The 25,882-nt window shown below is 48.4% G+C and overlaps 1 protein-coding gene and 1 pseudogene across 5 annotated transcripts in view; both read right to left on the bottom strand.

Moving 5' to 3' along the window:
• DAAM2 (dishevelled associated activator of morphogenesis 2) overlaps window positions 1-24,977 on the bottom strand; it is a 114,247-nt gene extending 89,270 nt beyond the window's left edge. For 2 of the 4 annotated variants that reach the window (XR_014232764.1, XM_082347807.1), the window contains exon 1: window positions 24,725-24,977. The gene's annotated coding sequence lies outside the window, so the exon portion shown is untranslated. Of the gene's footprint in view, window positions 1-24,044; window positions 24,615-24,724 lie in introns of those variants that run through there. The other 2 variants (XM_082347811.1, XM_082347808.1) reach the window with 2 other exon arrangements.
• Window positions 1-25,882, bottom strand: part of LOC309608268 (large ribosomal subunit protein eL42 pseudogene) — a 217,967-nt pseudogene that overhangs the window by 154,962 nt on the left and 37,123 nt on the right. The gene's annotated exons all lie outside the window — the stretch shown is intronic.

The following is a 25,882-nucleotide window of genomic DNA, read 5'->3' as shown; positions in this document are numbered from 1 at the left end:
CTCCTTAGGAATCACTGGTGACCCAGAGGCTGCCGGGACCCTGCATCCTTCTTCTCAATGGATAAATCCAGTTCCCTAACCATAAATACACTACAGAGGTAAACTCTGGGACAGATTAAGATGTAATGGATTTAAGCTATTACAGAAGAACTTAGCTTAGACCAGTCATTCTCAACTGGGGGGTTGGGGCAGTTCTGAGGACATCCAGCAATGTCTGGGAACAGTTTTGGTTGTCACGACCAGGGAATGCTACTGGCATCGAACCGGTAAAGACCATGGATGCCGCTAAACATCCTATAATGCCCAGAACAGCACCACTTCTCCCCAGCAAAGGATTATCCAGGCTAGCACCAAGACTGAGAGACCCTGGTTGAGACTAAATCCCTAGTTGTGCAGGTGTGAAGGTTTACAACAAACAGCAGGGAAAACATTCACGGAGCGACATGCTCCAACAGGAAAAAAATATATATATATACAGATAAGCAGATCCATATCAATATTCACATACATATATAGATAAACCAAAGCTGACCGTGCCACGAAAGCACCCTGAGAGGCAGTGTAGCTCACGTGGGAAGGGAAATACATTTCACTGCTGCTCTCTCCTCCCTGACGGGGCGGAAACCAGCATAAGAATCAGATAAGAGGGTCCATTATTTAGAAGTTGTCCAAGGGAGGCAAAGAGCAAAGTTTAGGAGTGGGGCTGGAGAGGAAAGGTAGCTGAACCACTCAGCACAATAAACAGGGAGTCGGTTGAGTTGCTGGTGAGCACCAAGAAGCGCAAACCACAGGACTTCCGGCCGAGCAGTCAACCTCTCAGAACAAGGTTGCCCAACCTTCAATGTCAATTGTTTGCATTGTTGTAATGTAAACACCACTGGTCTCCTCAAACCTCCTTAAAGTTTACCATGTTCACAAAGCCCTTGTATAAATGGTATGTGTATGTGTTCTGTAAATCAGGGTATAAGGACTAAATTTCACAACTGGGTTAATACAGTGCAAAAGAGAGCCCATGTGCCTGAAACCAGTAATAATAGTGAACGTTTATTGCAGGCCTACTATGTGCCAGGCACTATTCAAGTACTTGACATGCAAACACACCAAAGGTTCCCAGCTGCCCTGTGGGGAATGTCATGGTTAACCTTATTTGGGATAAGAGGTCTGAAGCAGAGGGAATTTAAGCCACCCACTCAGGGACAACAGTGAGTGGAGGTAAAGCGAGAATTCAAATCCAAGTGGTCTAGTTCCAGAGCCCGTGTTCGTAACTTCATGGTCACCCTGCTCATGACCAGCAATAATTAATAACCTTAACTAGTTGGATGGAAATAGGAACTCAGAGCCGGAGGTGACCGGAAAAATTGAAGCCATCACTCTTACTTGGGAATCTCTAGACCAGTGTGGTTCTCAGACTTTGGTGTGACCAGGATCACCCGGTGGGCTTGATAAAACACAAACAGTTAGGCTGCACCTGCTGCTTTTGCTGTAGCGGGTCGGGGGGTGGGGGGCGCCCAAGGACTTGCATTTCTAACAAGTTCCAGGGGATACTGATTCTGCTGGTCCAGAACCATTCTTTGAGAACCACTGCTCCTTTGGAGGGATGCCAGGCTTCCTGTGTTTGCGCGGGCTGGATCCAGCTAATTTATTCTGAATCTCGAAGACAGGGCTGCTCAGGTGACAACTGGCCACAAGATCAACTACTGAGTAGCTGGAAACTGGAGAAGGCTACTAACAAAGAGAATGGAGGAAGGGAGGGACGAGTGGCAATTGGACTTCAACCTGGAAGACTTCCTGGAGGAAGAGCCTAGTGGTGAGTAGTGGCAACACTGGGATTACTGATTTGATGCCCACTCCGGATGGCAGGGCTGAGGCTTTCGAGTCCCGCCCCAGGGAAAACACAATAATTCTGATTACCTGCCCTCCCTGGAACCACTGGGAAGGTGTTCTCTTGTTCTTTGGTGAGTCCATCCAGAAAGTCTGAGCAAGAAACGTTTAACCAGGAAACACCCTCTATCATGGATGGGAAGCTGTTCAGGGCAGTGGTTAGAAGATAAACAAATTCAAATCACAGCTCTACTGCTGTGGAACCGTCCTTGCTAAGGTTCTTCACTATTCTAAGATTTAGTTTCCATACCTGTGAAGTGGAACAACTAACCACCTAAAACTCAGAGTTGTAAAAACGAAGTGTATGTGACGGGCTCATTACAGTGCCCACCCTAGAATAAGCTTCAGTAATGGCATCAGAGCTAAATGTGTGGCCAGGGAACCCAAGCCTCGGTCAAAGGCTTTGGGTGCTCACAGCCCATGCAGGAGTTGGGAGGTTGAGCTTGAGATCCTTGTCTCCCTCCATCGTTTAAAAGCTCTTTCATCCCAGTGGGTACCTTCCAGTGTTGAAGCGCCCTTCCTCCAGTTCTGAGCTTTCTCTCCGTCAAACCATGCCTCAGGACCTCTTTCCATACCTAGCTTAAAATTCCTCTCATTTACAAAGTTGGTGACACTAAGGGGAGGGGACAAAATCAATGCACAAAACTGTCTAACATCTGCTCAAACAGTATGTACTCAACCTTGCTTTAAAAATGTGCAGAGAGACCGGAATGCGAGTGACCAAATATTCACTGGACTGGGGAGGGGGTCAAGTTCTCCAAGGGTGTTGGTGGCCAGGAGTTGGGGGGCAGGGGTGGAGGCACAGAAAGGTCCAAGCCCCTTTCAGTCCTCCAGTGATGGGTTTACAGGCTAATTTTATTTTTGTCTTTCTGCTTCTATGTATTTTCTGTATTTTCTATAATAAACCTGTATTTCTTTTATAATCAAGGAGGGAAAGTTGTGCGTGTGTGTGTGTGTGTGTGTGTGTGTGTGTGTGTGTGTGTGTGTGTATTTTACCTTCATACCCTTCCAAAGCTTTTCTTGATTATATCCCACTCTGCACCTGCTCTGCCCTCTGTTCACACGCTGCCTCTTGTCCTCTATTTCTAGCCTGTAAATTTGTAGCCATGAGAGGTTCCTTTCTCAGTGTCCTTGAGCACCTTCCCTTGCATTGACCTGAGACACTCTGGTAGGCGGAGCTGCCCCCAAGTAGAAGGAGATGACCAGCTGAACTCACTGTCTGCCATTCTGTATCCTGGGATCCACTCCCCCCAACCAAAACTCACTAGAATGTTCTGCATGAGGTGAGTGGCTCACACCAAGAGGAACTGCACAGAAAGAGACCTGCAGGTGAGGAGATCTATGTGTACACACACACACACACACACACACACACACACACACGCGTGCACCCCAATCCGCCTCTTCCTCACTTCTGTATCCGGAGGAAAATGTCATCCGGTGAATGCCCTCAGATGAACTGGGAAGGCAAATTCCCCAGATGTGGTTTGTGAGGGGGTGAGTAGCCAGGGGATGGGGTGTCAGGGAGAGCCAATCCACTTCCATCTGGCTCTGAAATCCACAGTTATTTTCCTGGACTGGCCTGGGATCTCATTTCCCAATGTGAGGAATCTCTCTCTCTCGGTGACACACACTTTCCCCAAGAATGCTTGACTTTTCAATGAGGAATTCTTGTATATCTGGGATTCTTGGAAATAGGACAAAGACTAATGAATTGCTGGCTCTACCCTAGGGTTGGAAACCCTCTAGAACTCACAGGAGTGGAAAGAGGAGGGACGCAGGAAGAGAGAGTGTGGTGGGTGCATGACAGAGAGGAGGGCAGCAGGATGGAGGTGCAGGACCCGAGGGTTCAAGGCACAGGCTCTCCAGAAGCTCCCCACTGACCCCCAGATCAGAAGGCACCTTCCACTCTGCGACTAGAAGCCTACCAAGGCAGGGTGGGGAGGCGGGGATACAGAATAATGCTTGTTGATGCTACAGAGTTACAGGATGGCGGAAGTCACAGTTGGTTATTCAGCTCATGGAGAAAGGAGATGGTTACGATGTATAAGGGTGCAGTACAGAGGGCGTGATTCTTGGAGACAGGCCCTCTGTGCCCCTACCTATCTACGTGGCTTCAAGCAAGGTGCCTAAACTCTTAGAGCCTCGGTTTTCTCTTCTGTAAAATGGGATAACACCCACTTTGCAAGTCTGTTATGAGAATGAGGTGTGTTGAAGTGTGCAAGTGCTCAGCCCAGTGCTTGGCATGCAGTAGGCCTTCAACTGATGGAGAGATTGACGAGTGGGAGTTTACAAAGCTCTCTGTGCAGTGGGCCAGCTGCAGGAGGCCTGACAGCCCTGGGGATGGCCAGGCAGTGAGAAGACTCAGCTCCCGGGGTCACGGCAGCTAAGCTTACTAAGCGCCCTCCATCGTACACCCCTCGGGTGCTTCGAATGCTCTGGCAGGTTAGGGCCGTGCACCCCTCCCCAGGCCACAGCGCAGACCCTCTGCAGCCCCAGCTACTTTAATCCAAAGTGCTAATGTGTGGGTTCCAGGTCACCAGAAAGAAATGGTAGACGGTCTACAGGGGTCCTGGGTCCCTTGGCCTCCTCAGCTGAAATGGTCAGGAAGCACTCCGGCCTCTCCGTAAAGATCAGGTCAACACCCCGACCTTGCTGCCCAGAGAACCCCAGGAGTTCTTCATCCATCTAGAGAAAGCAGGGGCCTGAGCATTTGCCACGCCCACCCCAAGCTCCCCACACAGCCGCTGCCAAGAGCTCAGACTAACCTGGGCAAACAGACCAGGCCCCCGGGGTGTTTTCTGTCTAACCGAGAAGGCAAAACACAGACATGAAAGGCTTAAGAATACCGAAAAACAAGGGGGAAAGAAAATAGTTGTCTTTCCAAGGAGCTCATATGCGCAGAGGGATCATGGGGTGACCTGGGGAATCCACATTCCACAGAGTTAATCCGGGGAGACTTTCTAGAGAGAGTGGTGACGGGTGGGGCTGCCACTTAGGGTCACCCGCAAGCTCGCCCCAAAAGTATCCTCTTAGGCCCTATGGCCTAACTGGGGCAGAACCGGCGCTTTTGCCTGAAATAGTAAATTTACATAACCTCACCATTGCAGCGATGCTCTACGCGGCTCTAGTTACAACAACAAGGGTTTAAGAACTGGAGAGTCTGCGATGGCAAAGGCGGGGGGCGGGGGGGGGGTGCGACAAAACAAAATCCACATGAGGTTTTCATTTTCTTTAGCCATGTGAGAATGGCCCTGTAGATCCAGCTATAAATACCCCACTGCCATTGCCACAAGATGGAAAATCGCGCGCGCGCACACGCGCACGCACACACACACACACACACACACACACACACACACACACACACATGACAAGTCCTTTCAAACAGTTCGTGGGCTTAAGAACGCAAATCAATGTTTCTAAGAATATCTGCCTTGAGAAGATAACAGTGCTAGACTCTGCTTGCTGAGTGTCCTGCACTGAGTTCTCCCCAAACATATTTGACAGGATTTGCAAAGATGCTGTCCCCCCACAACCATCACCAGGGTGAAATGCAGAGCTATCCCCACGGCACCCAGGCTAAGTCCAAGTGGCCACAAACAGGACCGAGGGGACGGGTTTTATACCAAATCCCTTAGAAGGAGGTGAAGACCACACACCCCCGCCCCCCGCTTGACCCAGGACACCTTAGATCTAGTTTCCTGGAAGTAGAGCCTGAGACAGAGATTCATCTACATGTCATGTACTGAGGCCGTGCTCTCAGGAGAAACCAGGAAGGGAATGAGGGAAAGAAGAGAGGGCAGGGGAAGGATCTGGAGAGAATGTGGTTTTAGGAGACGTCTAGCTTCAGCCTGATCCTGTGGGGAGCTCTGGAGAAGGAAGGGCACTGCCACATTTGCCTCCCGGCCCCCGCTTGGGGCAAGGGAGTGGGGCCTTTGTACCTTTTCCCTAGTTAGTCACTGGCCACAGGATGCAGGAGAGGGTAGGGTAAGCATGATGTACTTCCCAGGCACCTCGGGGTGAGGGGGTTCAATAACCCCAGGGCAGTCCCCACAGGTGTGAGCCATTAGCTGGAACACCCACGGCAGCCCCGAGACCTGCACGGGGCACCAACAGCATCTTCCCAATGAGTCTGTGGGCCCAAGTGCCTTGTTGCTTAGAATGTGTGTTTTCTATTGATTACAAAGGTTGGTTGGTTTCTTTGCTTCCTTTGTTTTTATTTCTTTTGCATGGGATGCTTTTAGATTCGACCCACTGAAGAGAGAAGCAAAGGTTTGATCAATGAATGTGGCACATGATGTGAATTGCCCACCTAACATTAATTCTCTCCTTCTTCCATACTAAGAGGTCCCTGCTTTGGTTTGAGGCAGCAAAATGCCCATTTAAAAAGCTTTTAGCTTCCCCCCAGATTCCCTTTTAGTTTGAAGTCTCTCCTTAGCACAGTTTTAACCAGTTTCTAGAGGTTAAAAAAAAGCTTGTTAAAAGCATTTCAGAAAAGCTTGTTAAACAGAAACAATTAGCTGACATGCACTTTTTGTGCTTTGTCCTTCTCTTTCTTCCTGCCTGGAATGCAGATGTGAAGCTAGTGGTGATGCAGCCATCTTGTAACCAAGAGGCAGTGAGAACAAAGGCAAAAATCTCATTCTGAGGAAGGCTGAAGTAGAGACATAGAGGCACTGTGGTGGCACTCTACCAACTCAGGACTGCATCTGCTGTCCTGAAAATGAGAAAAATAAAGAAACCTAGTTAAGCTTCTGTACCATGTAGTTGGGCTTCTGTACCGTGTAGCTGAACACAAATTCTAACCGATATACGCCTGAAAACACTAGTCCTGTGGGTTGTCCCATGGAAAAAGTCCTCTTTAGATAAATAAATTGAGAGAATACTCGTTTAAACAACGTGAAACCAGTTTTTGACTGCAGTGCTTCTCTGAGCATTGTAGCTCCGTGAGAGAAAGAAGAGCAAAGATGGAAGGGCTGCTTCAACTTCTTTAACCACAGAACTTTCTTCCCAGGGCCACTGTGGGAACCCAGTGGTTTATCAAATGCGGTTTGGGAAATGCGAGACAAGATGACCCTTCATACTTTTCCTCCTGAACATTTCACGATTCCCCACCTAGAGGGGACCAAGCCGATGGACAGGTCCACAAGCACCCATGTCACCCTTGACGGGACATGAGTGGGAGTCAAAGAACTGAGGCCTGTGAGGTTGGCTGGAATAGGGAAATGAACTAGGTCAATTAAAAGACACAAGGGGGTGCCAAGTCTTCTGGAATCTTGGAGTCCTCACTCCTCTTTCCAAGTGGTGACTGGCATTCACCTTCAGGAATAATAATGATGTTGATAATAGCCAACCTTTACTGTGTGCTAGGTAGGCCCTGTGCTTCACATCATGTTCCCGTGTAACCCCTGCAGCTGTCTAATTAGAAATAGACCTTTAGTTTGCCCACTTTACAGATGAGGAAACTGAGGCCTACTTCGAGATGTCAAATGTTTAGCCAAGGTCAGAGGGCTATTACTCTCTCTGCTACCAAAGCCCACCAACTTCAATGGCTCTATTCTCCTACCCTTCTTTACCAAGTACACATTTTGTTCGTATATTGTGAACTTTCTCTTGATATGTTGCTTTGCAGGTGCCCCTTATCTTTGGCATGTACATGCTGGATTGGGAATTCTCCAGGGCAGGCCCTGTACGCCTATGAGTTCAGATATGTTATTTTCTCCTTTCTCTGTACCTTGCCACAGTGTTTAGAGACCATGTCTCCACAATTAGGGTCATTCGATCAAGGCTGCCTCTCTGACATTTATCACAGCCTTCACAGGTGAGATGTGTTCAGGTGAGCCTCAGGGCGAGGGCAATGAGTGATGTGGATGAAAGTGGAGCCAGGAGGAAAACTCCGGGAAGATTAGCTCCAGCTAAGGGCGTCCTCAGCCTCACATGCGTCTCCATCAGGGCACTCAAGACCAACGTGGTGTGTGTCACTTGGGTTGGGCTCGGAACAGGTCTCAAGACCACAACCTGCCACCTGAGACCACCAAGCTCAATCATTTTAAGGTATGATAACTATCTGGAGCATGATAAATAGCCAATCCCTGAGTCTCATTCAAATCATCTTCCTTTTCAAAGCACGGAACAAAGTGCATGACCCATAACCACGAATCTCAGTTCCTTTCCCTCCCAGACCTCCTTCCTTGCTTACCCATAGAAGCCAGGGGTCAACCAGTCCCCCAAACCATAGCCCAAACCGCCTAAATGCTATTACAGGTTGAATCACAGGGGACTTCTCATTACACCTGGTCTTTCTAGTTACATGATGACTGAATAGAAATATACATAGAAATATACAAGGTGCTGCCTATTCTCTGCTTGCCCCTCTGCCTCCATTCCCTGCCCTTCTCTGCCACGATCCCACCCTGGGGGGAATGGGAAGGTTGGCCTCTCCAGAATGCATCACCCAGCTTCCTGGGCTTCTGTTGCCCAGTGGGACTCGACCAGTTGGAAGCAACAGCAGGTGATTGGAGGGTGGGAGGAGAGAGATCTCAGGTGTTATTCCCTTATTGTCTCTCTGCTAAGCCACGGCTCTGGCAGGGGCTGTGTTCCTCTAGGGCCACAGCTCCAGCCAAGCAGCCCTTCCTCCTCAGCTCCAGCTGGCACAGGGCTCTGATAACACCTCACCCCTTCAGGGGTAGGAGTGTTAACAGCTTCCTGTTGTTGTTGGCCCCTGGGTGCCTCACCATCTCCTTAGCCCTTCATCTCTCTGCAAATAGCCCTCTCATTACGTTCTTATCAGTTCAACTCTTTTGGGAGTGCCAACTGTTTCCTGCCCAGAGCCTGACTGATATGGACTACAGTGTCCATTCTCAGAGCAACCACGTACCTAGGATTTGCTCCCCGAGGTCCCAGCTTTGTGCAACTTTCTCCCATTTAATGAAGGTGAATTATATGACGTATAAATAAGCCGAAGGCAGAGAGGAAAGCCACCCCCAGCTTCAGTCCCCAGTGCAAGCACCACGCAAGCCAGAGAAGGGGGCTCACTGGTGCAGAACCACTGCGCATTGAGGTTCACGGGCTCGGTCAAGGACAGAGGCCGCACAACACAGGACAGGGCACTCAAGGCCAACACAGTATGTGTCACTGGGATTGAGCTCGGACCAGATTCCAAGGGAGAGGGGGCTGCAGAAAAGAGGAAGGCACATAAAAGAGATGGATGGACTGCATTTCAATAGGCACCTAGGGAAGAAGTCAGCACGGCTTCATTGTCAAGTAAAAGTAAGTGAAGCAATTGCCAGTGGTGGGTGCTTTCCCACTTGAGGATGTTTGCAAGAGCAACAGAGCCAGGGCTGAACTGATGGAACTCAGAAGGGATGGAGAACTTCATTGAAACCAGGAAGTTATGGTGCAGAGAGGGAAATTCTTCCTCCTCCCCAACCCAGGCAGTCAGAAATACTTGAGAATGTTGGTCCCACGTCCTTATCAAAGGGATGTCAGGACTGTGGCCATGGTCACCTGCCAGCACCAGCAAGGGATCCCAGTAACTCCCAAGGGAGAGATGGGAGGAGAGGAAGCTCCAGCAATTCGCTAGAAAATGAGCCAGAGAGCTGCTGTTTGGTTTCTATTACTATGGCCCTGTTCTGCATCTCTACCAACATATCAAAATATGATCCCAACAAACCAACAGGTCAGAAAAAAATAGGTCAAGATTTTAAGTTCAAAAAACAGTGAATACTGTGTGCATACAGGGTCTAGTATAGATGTTTGGAGAACGTTCCATTTGAAGATGATCACATCTACCTAAAATGTCCCATATGGACCTGGAGCAAATGGAGAGCAGTTTCACAGTCACTCTACAGTGTGTCTGCCAACAGGCAGAGGGGATGGAGCAGGAGTTTGTGCCCATTTTTAGAAATTACCTTGTTTTCAATTAGAAAATATTTTACCTCTCTACAAAATATAGATAATAAACATCTGTGTAGCCATCACAAGCAATAAAATACCGCAGATACAAATGGAAGCCCTGCGTACCCCTCCCTGGTCTTCCTTCCTGCCTTCCCTAGGGGGAGCCACTTCTCTGAATTTGGTGGTTATTCCAAAATAATGGGTTTTTTACACTTTAATTACACAGGTAAATATGTGCAAATAAAAGCATATTATTTTGTATGATTTAATAGCAATGGCATTCTTCTGCAACTTGCTTTTTCCACTTCATATTGTTTCTGGGGTTATATCCCTATAGCACAGTCTATTCATTTTTCACTGTAGTCTGTAGTATTCCATTGTACATACAAATCAAATTACGTCATCAGTCTTCTGGTTGATGATAGACATTTGGGTAGTTTTCTAGCTCTTAAAAGAAACATGCCATCATGAATATAGCTGAACATGTCTTTTTTTTTCACAAGTATTAGAGTTTCTCTAGACTTACATAGGAATGAAGTCACTGGGTCGTAGGGTAAGTATATCTTCAGTTTTACTGGATAGTGCCAAATAGCTCCCCCAAGTGTCCGTACCAATTTAATTCCTACCATTGGTGAATGGGAGTTGTCTTCGGCTCTACATACAATGGGAGGAGTATACTTTGGGGGGGGGGGGGGGCAATCTGATGAGTGTGAAATGGCTGTCTCCTTAAGACTTCAGTTTATGGTTAATTCCCTGATTCCGAGTCAGGTTGAACATTTGTTCACGTGTTTACTATTCTACAGCATCACTGCAGTCTTAGAATTGCATTTGCATGCTTTGAAAAACCAAAAGAATTTTTCTTTTAATTTATAAAAGTTTGAACAAGTTGGATAGTATTTTATCACTTCTTAACTTGGAGAGGGAGGAGGAGCTGTGGCCGGAGCCAGAGGGAAGACTTCCTCTTGCAAACTGGCTTTGAGATAGAGATTTTTAAAATGAGTCATAACATTAGAGATGAAGCCCATGAAACAGAAATGCCAACAATCCCTGGGCAACGTGGGAAATGCATTTCTGTAGACCTTGTCAACACTGTCTAGGAAAAGTTCAGAGTGTGTTCATTGTGCCCTTTACCTGTAAGACACACAACTATGTGGACATCACAGACGCACCGAAGGAACCACAGGAACCATTTGTCCATCCTCCTGCTGCAGGAAGCACCATGTATTTACCATCCTATCATCACAACAGAAACTGGGAAGGAGATTCCATAACTTCTTCACATTCCCAAACACTCTTAAATGGAATCTAAGTTTCTCAACTTTGAGCATCTCCCACTCACGGCACTGATGACATGGGATAGTATTCTTCACTTTTAGATCCTTCCTCGACAACACCGTTAGTACTTTTGGAGGACTCATCTTAATATGCCCTGTCCCTGGCACAAGGATGGATGAACCAGTTTGAAGTGCATGAGGGCAGGGAACACATGCAAAGTTCAACTGCAAAGTTCCAGGAGGCATTCAACTTATGTCTCTTAAGGAAAGGAATTTCTTCCATGCTAAATCTTCTTCTCTGAGCTTTAAGAACAGAGTAATCATGGACATGAACTTTTTGCCTTTTTGCTCCAGGTGTAAAAGAAGCCAACCCTGGGGGTGCCTCTTTTCCACGAAGCCTTCCCTGACATCATCCCCCATCGCAAAACAATCTTCCCTTCTCTATGTATTGCATCAGCACATACAGTACCTCGTATTCCAATGGAAAACAAATTATTTGGCCAATAATAACAACATAGGTTTATGGAGTACATACTTGTGCTCTAGGCACTGCGCTAAGTACTTTACAAGTCTTAACTTTTGTCCTCATTTGGAGGTAGGTACTATTATTATCACCATTTTACAGATGAGGAAACTGAATCTCAGGGAACAGGATAAATACTTGCCCAAGGCTACAATTCTAATAAAGGGTGGAATCTGAACTTGCATCCCAGCAGTTTGACCCCAGAAATCTGCACAAGAAGCCACCACACTATACCAAAGATACTGCAGGACACACATAAGCCCTTAAATGCTTCTTGCTGTTGCTCTGGTGAAAATGCAGCTGTGGGCTTAATGAGAAATTAATTATCCTTTGCATCCTTATCTTTGACACCCACATCAAATCCCTAAGACCTTGAAGAATTTGCTGATCCCTTCCTCGTTTATTAATAAAAGCTCCCAGCCACATGGGGTTGCCACGTACGCGCTGATGCCTCACTGAGAGACCAGAGGTCCTGGAGGGGGTGTAGATTTTGCTCACGGGGGATTCACTGCACAGGACCTGCCTCAGCACACAGCGCCTCCCACTGGTGTTTCTCAAATAGCTGTTGAACCACCACAACCACTAACAACTAGGAATTACACAGCACTTCACAGTGTACTGAGCACGTTCCATATACCCTGCATCATAGATTTACTTCACTCCTCTACCCCGGGCATTACTGTCGTTTCCACTGCACACATGGCTGAAACGGAGGCTCAGAAATGCTAAATTGCTACATCGCTTATCTAAGCCAGTGCAGCTCATTAGTGGATGGCTGAAATTCAAACCTAGATCCTGACACCAAATTCCATGATGCATTTGCTACTCATTAAGTTGATCCCTTTTATTCTTTGTCCTTTGTGTGCATGCACACACACCCCCCCCCCCCCCACCACACACACACAACTGACTTTTCTTTCTGGACCAGTGGAATAGGCGTCAGATCAAAAAAAGAGGACAGAATCCAAACTAAGCTCTGGTTTTATGAACTATGAATGAATGAATGAACAAGCACATGGATAAATGTCATACACAGTCAAATATTCCTGGAGTGCTAACTCTGTGTCTGTCACCCGGCTAAGTGCCATAGATACCACAGTGACTAAGGCACAGCCCTAGACTTCTAGAAGCTTCTAGTCTGTTGGCAAATGCATCTCAATGGTAACAAGATCTGTTAAAGGAAGCTCACCTTGTCAGAGCCCCATCTGAGCGGGGAATGTTGTGTAGAGGGGAAGAAGAAAACCAGACTCATTTTTGAGATAAACAGAGGAGACTAGAAGTACATCACATGAGGGCAGAGTCCAGAGAGACAGTGTTCTGAAAGAGTTAAAAAGAACCTGTACAGCCCACTGACCAGGAGAGGGATGCCGGCTCAGACTTCCAGGGGAGTGAGCAAAACTGGGACAGTCCCAATTCACGCCTGCTTCCCAGAATCCTATCCAGTTAGTGCCCTTTTCCTCTTGAAAGAGTCCTGGTTTACGCAGCAAATTACATGGTCGCCCTTGCATTCCAGGAAAGTTATGACTTTCTCCAGCTGTCCCTGGGCAGGAAAACAATTTGACCTCCCAAGGTCATTGAGTTGCCTTATTTCTGCTCCATCTCACAGAACGTCTTCTCAAAGCCACCACCCACAGCTGGCACAGGTTCTAGCGGGTCTGTTTTTCTCTCCGGTGTCAGCACCAAAGCCAAAATGATTCACCATCAGATCCTAAAATGGCTTTAGATGCAGGCACACCTGTTTTACATGCTCTGACAGTTTCTTCCTGTAGGATCTTAGGTATCTCATTCAATTGCTCTGAGCCTGTTTCCTCATCTGTAAGAGGGATTAATAACACCAAATCTCAGCTCATGGAATGGTTACGAGGATTTGGTGAAGGAGTATAAGTGAAACACCTAGTACAGTGCCTGGTAAAAAGGACATGCCTACCCCCGCCCCGAGGATTTCTAGAACATGTGAGCTCTCAGATACCAAGAGCTCGGAGGATATGCACATTTCAGGAAGCCCAGGATATTACCAGGCCTCAAGCCCCTACACTACCAAGTTAGAACGCCTTCTTCGTCTTTACAGAAAGTGGAAAACATGGTACAACCACTCTATAAAGCTGTTTGGCAATATCTCCTAAAGTTGAACATATGCATTCCCTAGGTTCCAGCTGTTCCACTTCCAGGAACACACCAACAGAGAAGCATTCCTACCTTTACCCGTGAACAAGTGCACGAGTGTTCACAGCAAGGCCTATTCACAACAGCCCCAAACCTGGAAACCACCCAAATGCTCACCAACTGAAGAGTGGATAAAGTGTGGATAGTCCCATAATGGAATACTACACAACAATGAGAAGGAGTCATCGACATATCATGCCGAGCAAAAGTAGATGAACATAAATGAGTACACACTGTACAATTCCATTTACTTGAAGTTCAAGAACAGGCAAAATTAATCTTTGCTGTTAGAAGTTAGGATTATGGAAGGGGAGTAACCAGAAGGGGACACGAGGGACTTCTGGGGACGGGGGAGGTGGGAGCTTTGGAATGTTGTGTTTCTTGATCTGGATGTTGGTTACACAGGTGTGAAAACCCATTGAGCTATATACTTATAAGCTGTATTTTTCTGAATCATGTCGAACTTCAATAAAAATTTTAAATGAACTAAACATTCTAAATGTAAAACATATTTTTTGGTAGAGAGTTGAGCAGACTAAGCAGGCAGTAGACACTTAGCAAAAGGCAGTGGCATATTTTACTTGATAAATGCTCATCGGGCCCCAGCTCTGTGCCGAGCATCGTGCAGGATGCGGGGCCAATAGCGCTAATGAGGCTGGGTCCCTGTTCTCCATCATCATCTCCATCATCATCATCACTAACACTTCCTAGCACTTACTATGCGACAGCCATGGTTTCAAGTACTATTTTTTTTTCTTTTTACCAAATCATGCATTAACTTTATCTTCATAACAAGCCATTTTACAGGTAAGGAAATGAAGGCACAGAGAGATGAAGTAACTCACGCAAGGCCACACAGCTAACATGTAGTGGAGCCAGAATCTGAAGCCAGTGCCTACGCTCTGACCCACAGCTTTCTACTCAGACGTCTGGTCTGTTTATCAGCTGTAAGTCCCAGCTTCCATGTAGGCAGCCACAGACATCAATAACATCACCTCTGTTCAGGGCAGTGGTAATGGTAAATTATCAACTGAGTGTCTCAGAAAGGCAGAGGCAATTCCTAGCTCTCTCTCTGGGCAGCTGCCAGCCCAATATCACATGATCGGGAACAGACTGATAAATATATTGATGGAGATTAAAAAAAAAAAGAAAAGAAGAGTTAAAATGGCTTGGCCTTTCTACTGCCCAAAGTCCACTGACCAAAGTCCACAGAAACTCTGAATTTGCTTCAAAAGAACTTCAAAGCTGCCTCTGGCACTGTGGAGATACTGCGGGATCTTCCCACTGACCTGGAATCACTCCCTTCCCTCGCTGCCTGATCAGGGGAACTTGAGGCTGGGGGCAGTGGTGTCTGAGGGGAAGTGAGGGAGGGAGTGTTGACACTGACCCCCAGGAACGGGGTCAGACGTCAGCTGTGAGTTGGGGTCCCCAAGTCTGGCCCATCGGGAATCCATCATGCAGGCAAGCTTTGCTTTGGCACTCAGGCAGCCGATCAGTGTACATAATCCGGAAGGTGGACTGTTCAGTACACAGCACCAAAGACCTCCCTTGCTCGGGACAAAGCAGTAAGAAACAAACACCCCCGTAAGGACGAATCAGATCTGGCAGAGACCCAGGCAGGCATGATGTGAATACCTATACAGGCAGGAAGGTGGCTCCCAGTGGGCCAGAAGAGCCCCCTGAGACCACCCCCTTTATATAGCAGAAGCACTGGTAAGATAGAGAGGAATTCCCAAAGGGCAACTTGTCCAGCCCGTCTCCAGGCAGGATGCCAACAAAGCCATCTGGTCACGCTTCCAGCCTGATACGCCTACACCTCTCAGCCTAGCATTGGGGGTTCGGGGGAGGGAGCAGGGGCAAATACAAATTTGGCAATAAAATCAAAATATTTGTTCAGCCTTCCCAGTTATGAACAACTCTATCTGTAGAGAAATCAGCTGGATCTCACCTAGAAAACACACAAAATAGAGCACAAGAAAAAAAATGCACTTTTTCATATTCTGACATAGCCACCACCAAGTATCTGGAAAACAATGGACCCTTCCAAAACAATTTCACGTAAAATAAGTAAAACTTCTGGGGCAGGTAGGAAGGGTTCTTGGAATCAATCGCTCATGGGTGGGAGGTTCGGGTAGGAGGTGGCACCGGGCAGAGGGAGAAGTACAGCTGCCAGGGAGCCTCAGTGAAGGCTTCAGCCGGCCCCATGGGGAGCCCTGAAGCTGGGATGCCCTTTAGAATTTCCCCACATTGGGGCAGAGGGGCCCCACTGGTCACTGAATGCAGGTGACCCCGTAGAGAGACTGCCGCTGGGGTAATTCTCTTCAGCGAAGGCAATTCCAAAGAGGGCTGGCCAGCACTGCCCGCCACTGGGAGTCGGTCCTGCGGGGTCGGGGGGTGCAGTGCGCTGATCTGAGCGCAGGGTCCACACACCTGACCATTACCCCGCACTGCCTGACTTGCTCCATCAACACCGTTCTCCAGTCCAACGTACCCGTCTTTGGTGTTTCCTGCTGCTCTTCCTACATAGTCAGTGACTGAGGAGACCCAAGGAGGGAAGACTGAATCTGATGAGAAGGAGGGGGCAGCCACGGGGCCTGATTCTCAACAGCCTCCCTAGGGGACAAACAAGGGCCACACACAGCATGCAGCCATACCCAGGACGGTCACAGACTAGGTACGTCAGTCACTCAGCTCTCCTGGGTGATGGATGCTTGGTATGTCAGACTCAGGGACCCAAACTGGTGATCATCCAGGATGAAACCACGTTTAACAACTGACTGATAAAAAAAAAAATTGAACCTCGTTAGAAGAATGGCATGATCTCAAATATTGATATACAGAGCTGTGTGTGTCTAGGCATAAAGAAATCAGAAAAAAATAAAGAGTTCCATCCATCATAGGGACAACCTTGATAAACGGTCAAAGGGAAGAAAAGTATACTGCAGAGTAATAGACGCAGATTCCATCTCGGTGAAAAACACTCAAACAAGACCCCACCGTACATGTATACACACCTGTAGTATTTGTATGAACAAAGGAAAAGATAGGGAATGATTAACTCTAGACTTTAAACATTAATTCCCAGGGTGTAGAGATGCTATTCGTTTTCCACTTGTCTTTTTGTATCTCTGCATGATATTGATTCACGTGTTTAAGCAAGGGAGAATTACTGTCATAATTTTGAAAAATCAAATAAAGAATACATTTTAAAAAATTATTTTAAAAAATTATCAACACAGTGCCATGTGCATAGTGGGGAGCTCTATAAAAATACTATTTCAGTCCCTCTGTTCCCTCCCCTTTAGAAATCAGCTTCTAATTGTCCATTTGGGGTTGCTCAAAGGGAATATTTAATTTAAGGCTGAGATTTTTCTATGCCTTCTCCTTAATCATTAGAAAATAACAATTTTAATATTATTCCATATACAATATATATTTGCCACCAACATAAATCTGCCACTAAAATCCGTAAAAATTATACAACACCAACTTATGTATTTGGATGGCAATGCTGTGAATTATCTGCTGTTTGCTATTATCTGTGACCATGCCTCTCTCTGTTACCATGCTAATGAAAGCTGACCACACCAAGCCAACTCGCAATTATTTCGGCACATAGACATGAAAAGCCCAGAGAAGCCAAAACCCAACTGCTCACCACATCTGCTGACAAGAAGTCAAAGAGTTGGTTTTAAGTTTCTTCCCTCTTTCCCTGTCCCTGGCTACCCCTTAGGAGAGGTGTTCCAGAGGGCAGGAGCCACCGCAGCACAGAGGGATGAGGACACGAAGGGTCCACGGAGTCTATAAACTGGACCACTCTTCTCTATCTGGTTGGCTATGGGGATTTGCTCCTGGGCAAGTCCCATACGGATTCCCCAGGAGCTAACTCAGCTGTCACTGAGTTGAACCAAGGGTTTAATTGACACTGTTTGGCTACCAGGTGTGGCTTCTACAATGCAATTTGTCTTTAATGCGCTCCAAACATGCAGAAGGCCAAGACAGAGACTCAGTCCTGCCTTGACTGTGACGCAGCGTGTTAGATGTTACGTCAGAGCTGCAGGCTAAGTCTGTGGGAGGGAGGAGGGAGGGGTGACTGGGGGGGGCAGGGAGGCTTGCTAAGGGAGCTTGGGAGCAAAGGGGCCCCCTGAGCAAGCCTCGCAGGACAAGGAGCCCAGGAAGATGAGGACTGGGGGAGGGCCTTTCATGTAGAACAAGCTACGAACAAGGGCATAGAGGTGGGACATGCTTGTGACTAGATTCAGTGCAATAAAGCCTAAGTTAACCCTTGAGGGATGATGGGCATTACTGGCTGACAGAGCCGTCAGCCAAGCAGCACCTCACTCACACGTCGGGGGGCCTGACCTGTGTTGTCTTAAAAAGACCCGCTTGGGCTTCCCTGGTGGCGCAGTGGTTGAGAATCTGCCTGCCAATGCAGGGGACACGGGTTTGAGCCCTGGTCTGGGAAGATCCCACATGCCACGGAGCAACTAGGCCCGTGAGCCACAATTACTGAGCCTGCACGTCTGGAGCCTGTGTTCCGCAACAAGAGAGGCCGTGATAGTGAGAGGCCCGCGCACCGCGATGAAGAGTGGTCCCCGCTTGCCACAACTAGAGAAAGCCCTCGCACAGAAATGAAGACCCAACACAGCCATAAATAAATAAATAAATAAATGCATTTAAACAAAAAAAAAAAAAGACCCCCTTTACCTCGAAAGCCTCACGTCAGTCCTTCTCCCTCCCACCAACTTACCGACTGATTATTTTTCCTACCACATCCCTTATTCTGTTCGTGACACTAGATTTAGATTCTGACTTTAGTTTTCCTTCAGACTGGGGAGTTGCCAGGAACTACAACCACGGCCATCACAGGTGGGATAGCTAACGTCTGCTGAGCGCTTACTCTAGGCCAGGGGCTGGCAATCTTCGCAACCATCCTGTGAGGGCGGTATTACTTATTATCCTGCCCATTTTTCAGATGAGAAAACTGAGGCTCAGAGAGGTGAAATAACATGCAAGGTCTTACAACAGGTAAGTGGCGGAGACAGGGTTCCAACACACGTCTGTCTGATTCTAGAATCCGTATTCTTGACCACCAGGCTGTAACAACCCTCCCTACGCTACCCTTGCTCTGGTCACTCTGAGAACCAGGGCAGGAGCCATCAAAATTTTTCTGTTAAGGGGCCAGACAGTAAATATTTTCAGCTCTGTGAACTACACAGCCTCTGTTACAACACTCAACTCCACCCTTTTCACATGAAAGCAGCCACAGACAACACATAAAGAAACGCCATGGCTATATGCCAATAACATACAAGGCTTGTTTACTTACATGACAAGGCGACAGGCTGGACTTGGCTGCTGAAATTGTCGGCTCCTCATCTATAGTAGTTCATTCATTCAGCCAGTGTTCACTGAGTGTCTACCTTATGCCCAGAACGTTCTAGGTTCTGGGTAGAGAGAGAACCACGCAAGTCTCCACCCTCATGGAGCTTAAATCCTAGCAATGATTTGGTTGTTTGTTTCACCTGTGCTTGATACCCTGATTCCTCACCTTGGTCCTCTTCACGATTCCCTTAGACCCGTGGCTCTCAACTTACACTTCACATCACCTGGGGCGCTTGTAGAACAATCAGTGCCTGGGCCCCCCACCCCAGAGATTCTAATTTAATTGGCCTGGGGTGGGGGGGGGGGTCTGGGCACTGATAATTTTACAAGCTTCCCAGGTGATGGGTTGAGACATACTGCTTGGGTAGCTGCTTACCTCCTGTTTCTTCCACTTACTGTGTGAAATAGAGGAAGCCTTTTTTTTTTTTTTGAAAGGTAAAGATGATTTTTTTTTAACATCTTTATTGGAGTATAATTGCTTTACAATGTGGTGTTAGTTTCTGCTGTATAGCAAAGTGAATCAGCTATACCTATATATATATCCCCATATCCCCTCCCTCTTGCGTCTCCCTCCCACCCTCCCTATCCCACCCCTCTAGGTGGTCACAAAACACCGAGCTGATCTCCCTGTGAGGGGAAGTCTTTTAAGCCCCCAGTTTGAGCTGTAAAATGTGGATAACACGCATCTCATAGGATTGTTATGAGGATGAAATGAGGCCACGTGCTTTTCAACCTGTAGGCTGCTATACAAATGTCAGGTATTATTGTCATCGTGCCATTATTTTTCAGTTTTAATGCTAGGTCCTACCTCAGTGGTTTCCCTCCCCTGTTTTGACCTCGATTCTTTGGACCCAAGACAGTGTTTGGGATTTCTAAAGCAAGCTCTATGCGCAGCTCACTAATGGCCCAGGTTTATGGGTAAGTGAGCTGGTGGTCTTCCCTTTGTTCTAGTAGAGCATCGCATGGGACTGCCACTTGTCTGGCATGGGGAGCGCAGATCTGTGCCCCCCTTTTATAGTGAAGGTCTCCATCTCCAGGCAGGGATAGCTGACCTTTAAGCACTGTTGTGAAGCCTTGAATAAGTGGCTTATTTACTTTAACTCATGGACAAATGTCCAAACCCATGTACTTCCATGAGCTTAGAACTCAAAAGGGAAGGACATTACCATTTTGCTGAGCACTGATCAGTGTGCTAGGTGGTTCTTCCCATATATTATTCCATTTCATCTTCAGAACAACCCTGGGATGTGAGAACACCTCTTGTTCTCATTGGACAGATGAAGAAGACTCAGAGGCTGAACAGCTTGTGACCCGACGGTTCCGGAACTCAAACCTGGGTCTTGTTGATTCTGAAGCTCTTTGCACAGACCCGTGGGGCATCCTACAAATAATTTAGCTCCTCTTCAGCCAGGATTCAAAGAGCTACCAAACTCCCTCGAGTTTCTCTTTCCCAGGTTTCTTTCTTTTCTTTTCCTTTTTTCGAGGGGGAGACCCAGAAAGAACTCCACAACACCTGCTAATGCCCATAGTCTGACAAGTCTCATCCAGCACTCGCATGATGATCCGCGGGTCGAAAGAAAAGGCATTTCCTCACTGCACAGCACTTGGATGGTGCAGTTTTAAAACCTCATAATGAAACAAGAAAACAAACAAACCAGAAAAATGTGAGGAGAGAGTTTGGAGAAATAGATAGTGCCAGGAGTGAGGAATTCACTGACCCCCAATCTGGGCCATCTCAAGAGAAGCTGGCCACTGGCTGAGCCTCTTAAAAGCTGAAAAGTCATCCCAGGCCATGGTTAAAGAGCGAGTTTGTACAAAGCAGAAACAAATGCGATCTTCAAAGTCTTAAATGTCAACTTGAAGGATAATTTAGAAGCTCTGAGATGGGCCAAGAGAACCTGCAGCTGCTTTCTCCACATCAGATGCTCCTTCCATCCTTTGGACCAGCCACGCCGCACCAGCAGACAGTGTGTCGATCTGGGAGGGGGCAGCCTCCCCAGCCCATGCCCACCACGATGTTTACAGATGGCTAAAGCTTCCAATTTTACAACCCATCAGATTCTCCCCTCTCACTCTGACCCAAGCACGCTTGAGGAGCAGTGACTGCCTCTGACCTCGGGCCTGTCCTTCAAGACTCCATTGGTCCTTGATCTCCCCGTCTCCCTCCCACCTTCCCACCCGCTGCCCCGCGCCACACACATACAACTGGCTCTGCTGCCCTCTTCCCTCCCAAGAGCTCAAACACAGGAGTGGTTTCCAGAGCAGATATCCAGGATGCCTGGTGCCCTCTCCCGCCCCTCAGGTTAACGAACCGGCCACGCTCCCGGATAATCCCCACTAGCCGATGTTTCTAGAGGGAGGAAGTAAGGGTGACCTGAGCCCTAGAAACTCCACCCAGCGGCCTTCAATAATGGAAAATACGTAGCCAGATTTGGGGAGAGGTCCTTTCCAAACCACACGGGCTCCTGATGGCTAAAAAACTGGAAAATAAAATTATGGGATTCTCTTTATTAAGGGTCTACAACATTCCTAGCTCTGTTTTAGTCCCTTTGCATAAATATCATGTTTGTGACAACCTTGTGAGGTAAATATCATCTGAGGCTTAAACTCAGATGGAATAAGTAACGTATCCCAGGTTACTAGTTCTCTCCCGGGGCAGACTGCTCTGATGTCTGTACCATTCCTGTTGTGCCAGGCTGCATTTGAAGTCCAGAGCCGAAGGACACAGGGTCCCTGAACACAGAGACTCTGGCTGTGGAGATTCAGAGGGTCATCTGCTATCAAAGCCAAGGACATCCTCCAAGCGGTTCTTTCTGTCAGGTGCCTTTGCCCCTTGGACCTTCTGGAGAGCCTGAGAATGCACCCTAAGCATTCTGATCTCAGAGAGGTGACCAAAGAGTGGGCCAGAAGCTTGAGCTGATAGAAGAGCCAATGAGCAGGCTTCCGTATCGGCCCAAGAGTCAGTGGCCTGAGAATCCGTCCCGGGTCTGAAGTTGGTGAAATGTCCCCCGGAGCAAACTGAAAAGGGTCAGGATGCCACTGACCCTCCAGAGAGGGTGATGAAAGAGGTGAGAGCCCAGTTCTCACCCTCAGCTGTCCCCGAGGCATCCTGTGCTGGGACAAGAGACCACCCTAGATTCCCAGGTGGGTCCCCTCCACCCCTGGGTACTCAGCCTTTTATGTGTAAATGGTGGGGATGAGTGGGAATATTTAAATCATTACTTCCATCGGCTGCACTGTAAGAAAGACGCCAGCCTGGGCCTACTGATGATCTTTGCACCCTCCTGACCGCCTACACTGCGCCCCGCCCTCTTCTTTACCTCTGGATCCAAGGCTCTTCAGTAATGGCAAAAGTTTAACCTGTTTTGTGTCAAAAAACTTTGGGGACAGGGGGTTGGGAAAGAAGACTGGGGAGGGGACATTTTCCCACAGAAAGCAGTAGTCTTTCAACCTCCCCTACACTCACCAAAACTAAAAACCTCCACCTCCACCGGCCTTTCTATTGGTCACCCCCCTCACACCCTCCCCGTTCCTGAACTCCTGACTCTCTTCTCAGTTCTAAGGCCCAGGAGAAGTTTCTCTCCTCTTTTTGTCCTGATGGGGGCACGAGTATTCCCTCCGCATCTGAGGGTCTGGACGAAAAGCTCCGTAAACTCAGCGAGGAGTTAGGAGCCGCAGCGTGCAACTACCAGGGAACAAGACAGTCATAGCACAGTTGTTGTTTTTTGTTTTTAAAAAGGGAGAGATGGGGGTCGATGCAGCTCCCAGAGCAACTGAGAAATGGCCCGTTTACGCTTCCAGGCCTGAGGCCACGACCACCCCACGCAGTCACCGATACAGAAACAAGCGCCTACACGTGCATCTCGCGGGTACCCCACTACCCATGCACACGCACTTTTGTTTACACGGCCCTCAGCGCGATTTCCTTCTTCTTCTCTGCACTCAAGTTGAAGACATACTCCTGAAGTTAAAGGAGTCTATAGCTGACATTGCTGTCTGCTCCGTCTTTTATAGCTCTTCCCTAGGGGTCAATTTGTATAATTTCTAAAATCCTTCCCAAATCTTCGACTTCCTGTGGGTCCGTTTCTGTATCCAGATTTCCTCCCTGTCCCTCTATTGTTATTCTCTCCTTTTTTCTAGGACACACGGAGAGTCCAGTAATCTTCCCCCCACCCAAACATTGTAGGTTGGTTCTGTTGCAAAATACAAAACCAGAGACGCGGGTGGGATGAAGCTGAAAGGGCTCTCTTTGTGGAACAACTACTGACATCCAGTGCGTGCACTGGGCAACCCAGGGCTGGTGGATCCATACAGCCCCGCGTCCGCCTACACTCAGCAGGGCACAATTCCCGCTCTACGACCTAGGGGAAATCCATTCCCTCCTTCTGCCAGCTTTTCAGAGAAATCCAAGAAACTGACACCAAACTCGGAAGGGCCGGGAGCAACACAAAACTTGAAACTATTTAAAGATGAGAAGTTGCTCCCTTTCCCTTGTAGGCTTTAAGGAAAATCTCCAGGGACTCTTTCCTGGAGAGGTGTGATTTTTTTTTTTTTTTTTCCTTCCCACCTTCCCAGGAACTTTGCAAATCCACCACAGGAAAAAGTGGCCAAGGCAGAGAGAGAAGAGTTAAATCAAGCCCAGACCTCAACAATCTGTGTTCAATTTTGATAAAAATCTCTCTCCCTCTCCCCCACCACTCCCCTTCCTCCACCCCACAGCTCAGACATGTTTCTTTATGTTACGAGCTTGCATCTTGTTTGGGGCACCAGGGCGCTCCCAGAAAACCCTCAACAGCCCCCACCGTGGGCACATGTGGCAGACACGTCCCTTCCACTCTCCGGCAGGGCTGGACACAGAGCCTCAGTCCTGGCCACCACCTCCTCCTCCTCCTACCTCCCCCCCACCCCTTTGCAATTACCTGCCTCCAGACCAGATCCTTCCCGGTTAAGTCAAAGCCGCAATGCCTGGCGCTGTCAGGGCCACAGCAGGCGGACGGATGGGCAGCAGTCGCAGGTGCTGGGATTCCCCACTCAGGACCCCTTTCCTGGGATGCTCCTTCCCTCTCCCGAGTCCCACTGCTTCTGAGAGCAAGAACCTCCCCGCTCCCTCTGCCCAGCCTGCTGGCCAGGAGCCAGGCTTGCAAGTGGGAGCCGGGGGGCTTGTAAAGAGTTAAATCACCCGAAGGAACCGGGAAAAGCCACCACCAAAAAGTTGTCAGTTTGGGGGGCACCGGCTATGTCTGTCCACTTGTGACAACAAGGAATCAGATTTCAAAGCCACAAACATTGTTTTTTAAAGTTTTCCAAAGACATTTCCTGTGTCCAGATGTGCCCATCCAGATAGACACGCAAATCACACCCATCGGCGCAGACGCGCACGCAGGCCCGGGGAGCCCCACTCAAGTATCCTCGGCGGCTCCTGCAAGCACTTTGGAGAAACAAAACAGGCAGCCCGCGGAGCCGCTGCCTTTCCAATCCCCTTTCAGCGTCGGAAAGAAAGTAGAGGGGGAGAGAAGTGGGGAAGTGCCCCGGAAAGTCTCCCGCGGTCTCCCCGCCCCCGGACGCGAAGCAGGGAGGAGAGCCGGACGGCCGCACTTACCCCGGGGCGCCCATGGCGCGTCCGCCGCTCCCGCAGCCCCGCGCCCGGCTGCGCGCCCGCCGCCCGCCGCGCCGGCTCCGCGCTGAACTGAGTTCGCAGTCTTCCGACCGAAACCTCGCCGCTCCCCCTGGGCCGGCCTCGCGCCCGCCCTCCCCGCTCTGACGTCAGGCGTCTTGGAGCGGGATATTTACGGCAAGGATACTCTGAATTCTCCCTAGGTAGAGTTCTGATTGCAGTTCCTTGGGATTTGTAATTTTCACACTTTCAGACAGAAAGCAGGGGAGGGAGGAAGGGAGAGCGCAGCCGGCAGGGCGAGGCAGACAATGAGGGTAGCTGTTTCTAACGCTGGCGAGGAGCCTTCTCAGGGCTCGCTCTGTTTTGCAAACATGTAAGGGTCAAGGAGGCAGAAGTGGTGACCTAGGGGGTGGGTGGGTTTCTCCTCCCTCCTCCCCTGGTCTGAGCCGGCTGGGAAGTCAGGTGCTGGGGGTAGGTGGGGAGACTTCTCCTTCGACCAAGTCCCTTCATGGGACACTAAGTGCCAGGAAGGTGCTAGGGCAAGAAAGGGGATAAATCAGGAAGAACAGAACAGCTAATTAGAAGCCCTGGTCCACACCCTGACAACTTTTCCATTTCTTCTTTGGGAGTGGGTGCGTGAAAAAAAAGTTTCTTTTTATTCAATTATGTTTCACACTCCCTGCCTCTGTATAGCTTTACCAACTCAGTACCAGTCAGTTCATCTTACTTCATTGCTTACGTACAGAGTTTGAGCCGTTTACAATAGCTCTTATTCATACTTTTTTAAATTGCTTTTAATTTTTTTTCTTAAATGTGATTGTGATCCATCTGCTGGTCTGGACTGGAAATTGCCTTAGTTAAGAACAACTGTCTCCTCCATGACTGACACCATCCTCAGGGTGAGTCTGGATCTTCTCTGTTTACCCCCACGCTCCCAGGAGTGAGCAAGCAGATGGTGCCCATGCTGGGTGTTGACCCAGGTAGAGTTTTCTAGGTCTGGGTTCTGATGGTCATCTGTTTCTCCATCTAGCTGAAGGGGTTTAGGGAAATGGCTTGGTTTAAAGGCCATCTTTGAAGAGTAGAGAGAAAGAGAGTGTAATGCCTTATCCTACATGGTTCCCAAAGATTGGAGAATGAACTGAA

The sequence above is a fragment of the Balaenoptera borealis genome (genome assembly GCF_965194805.1).
Source record: "Balaenoptera borealis genome assembly, chromosome: 12".
Taxonomy (NCBI): domain Eukaryota; kingdom Metazoa; phylum Chordata; class Mammalia; order Artiodactyla; family Balaenopteridae; genus Balaenoptera; species Balaenoptera borealis.
This window is presented reverse-complemented; position numbering and strand designations above follow the sequence as displayed.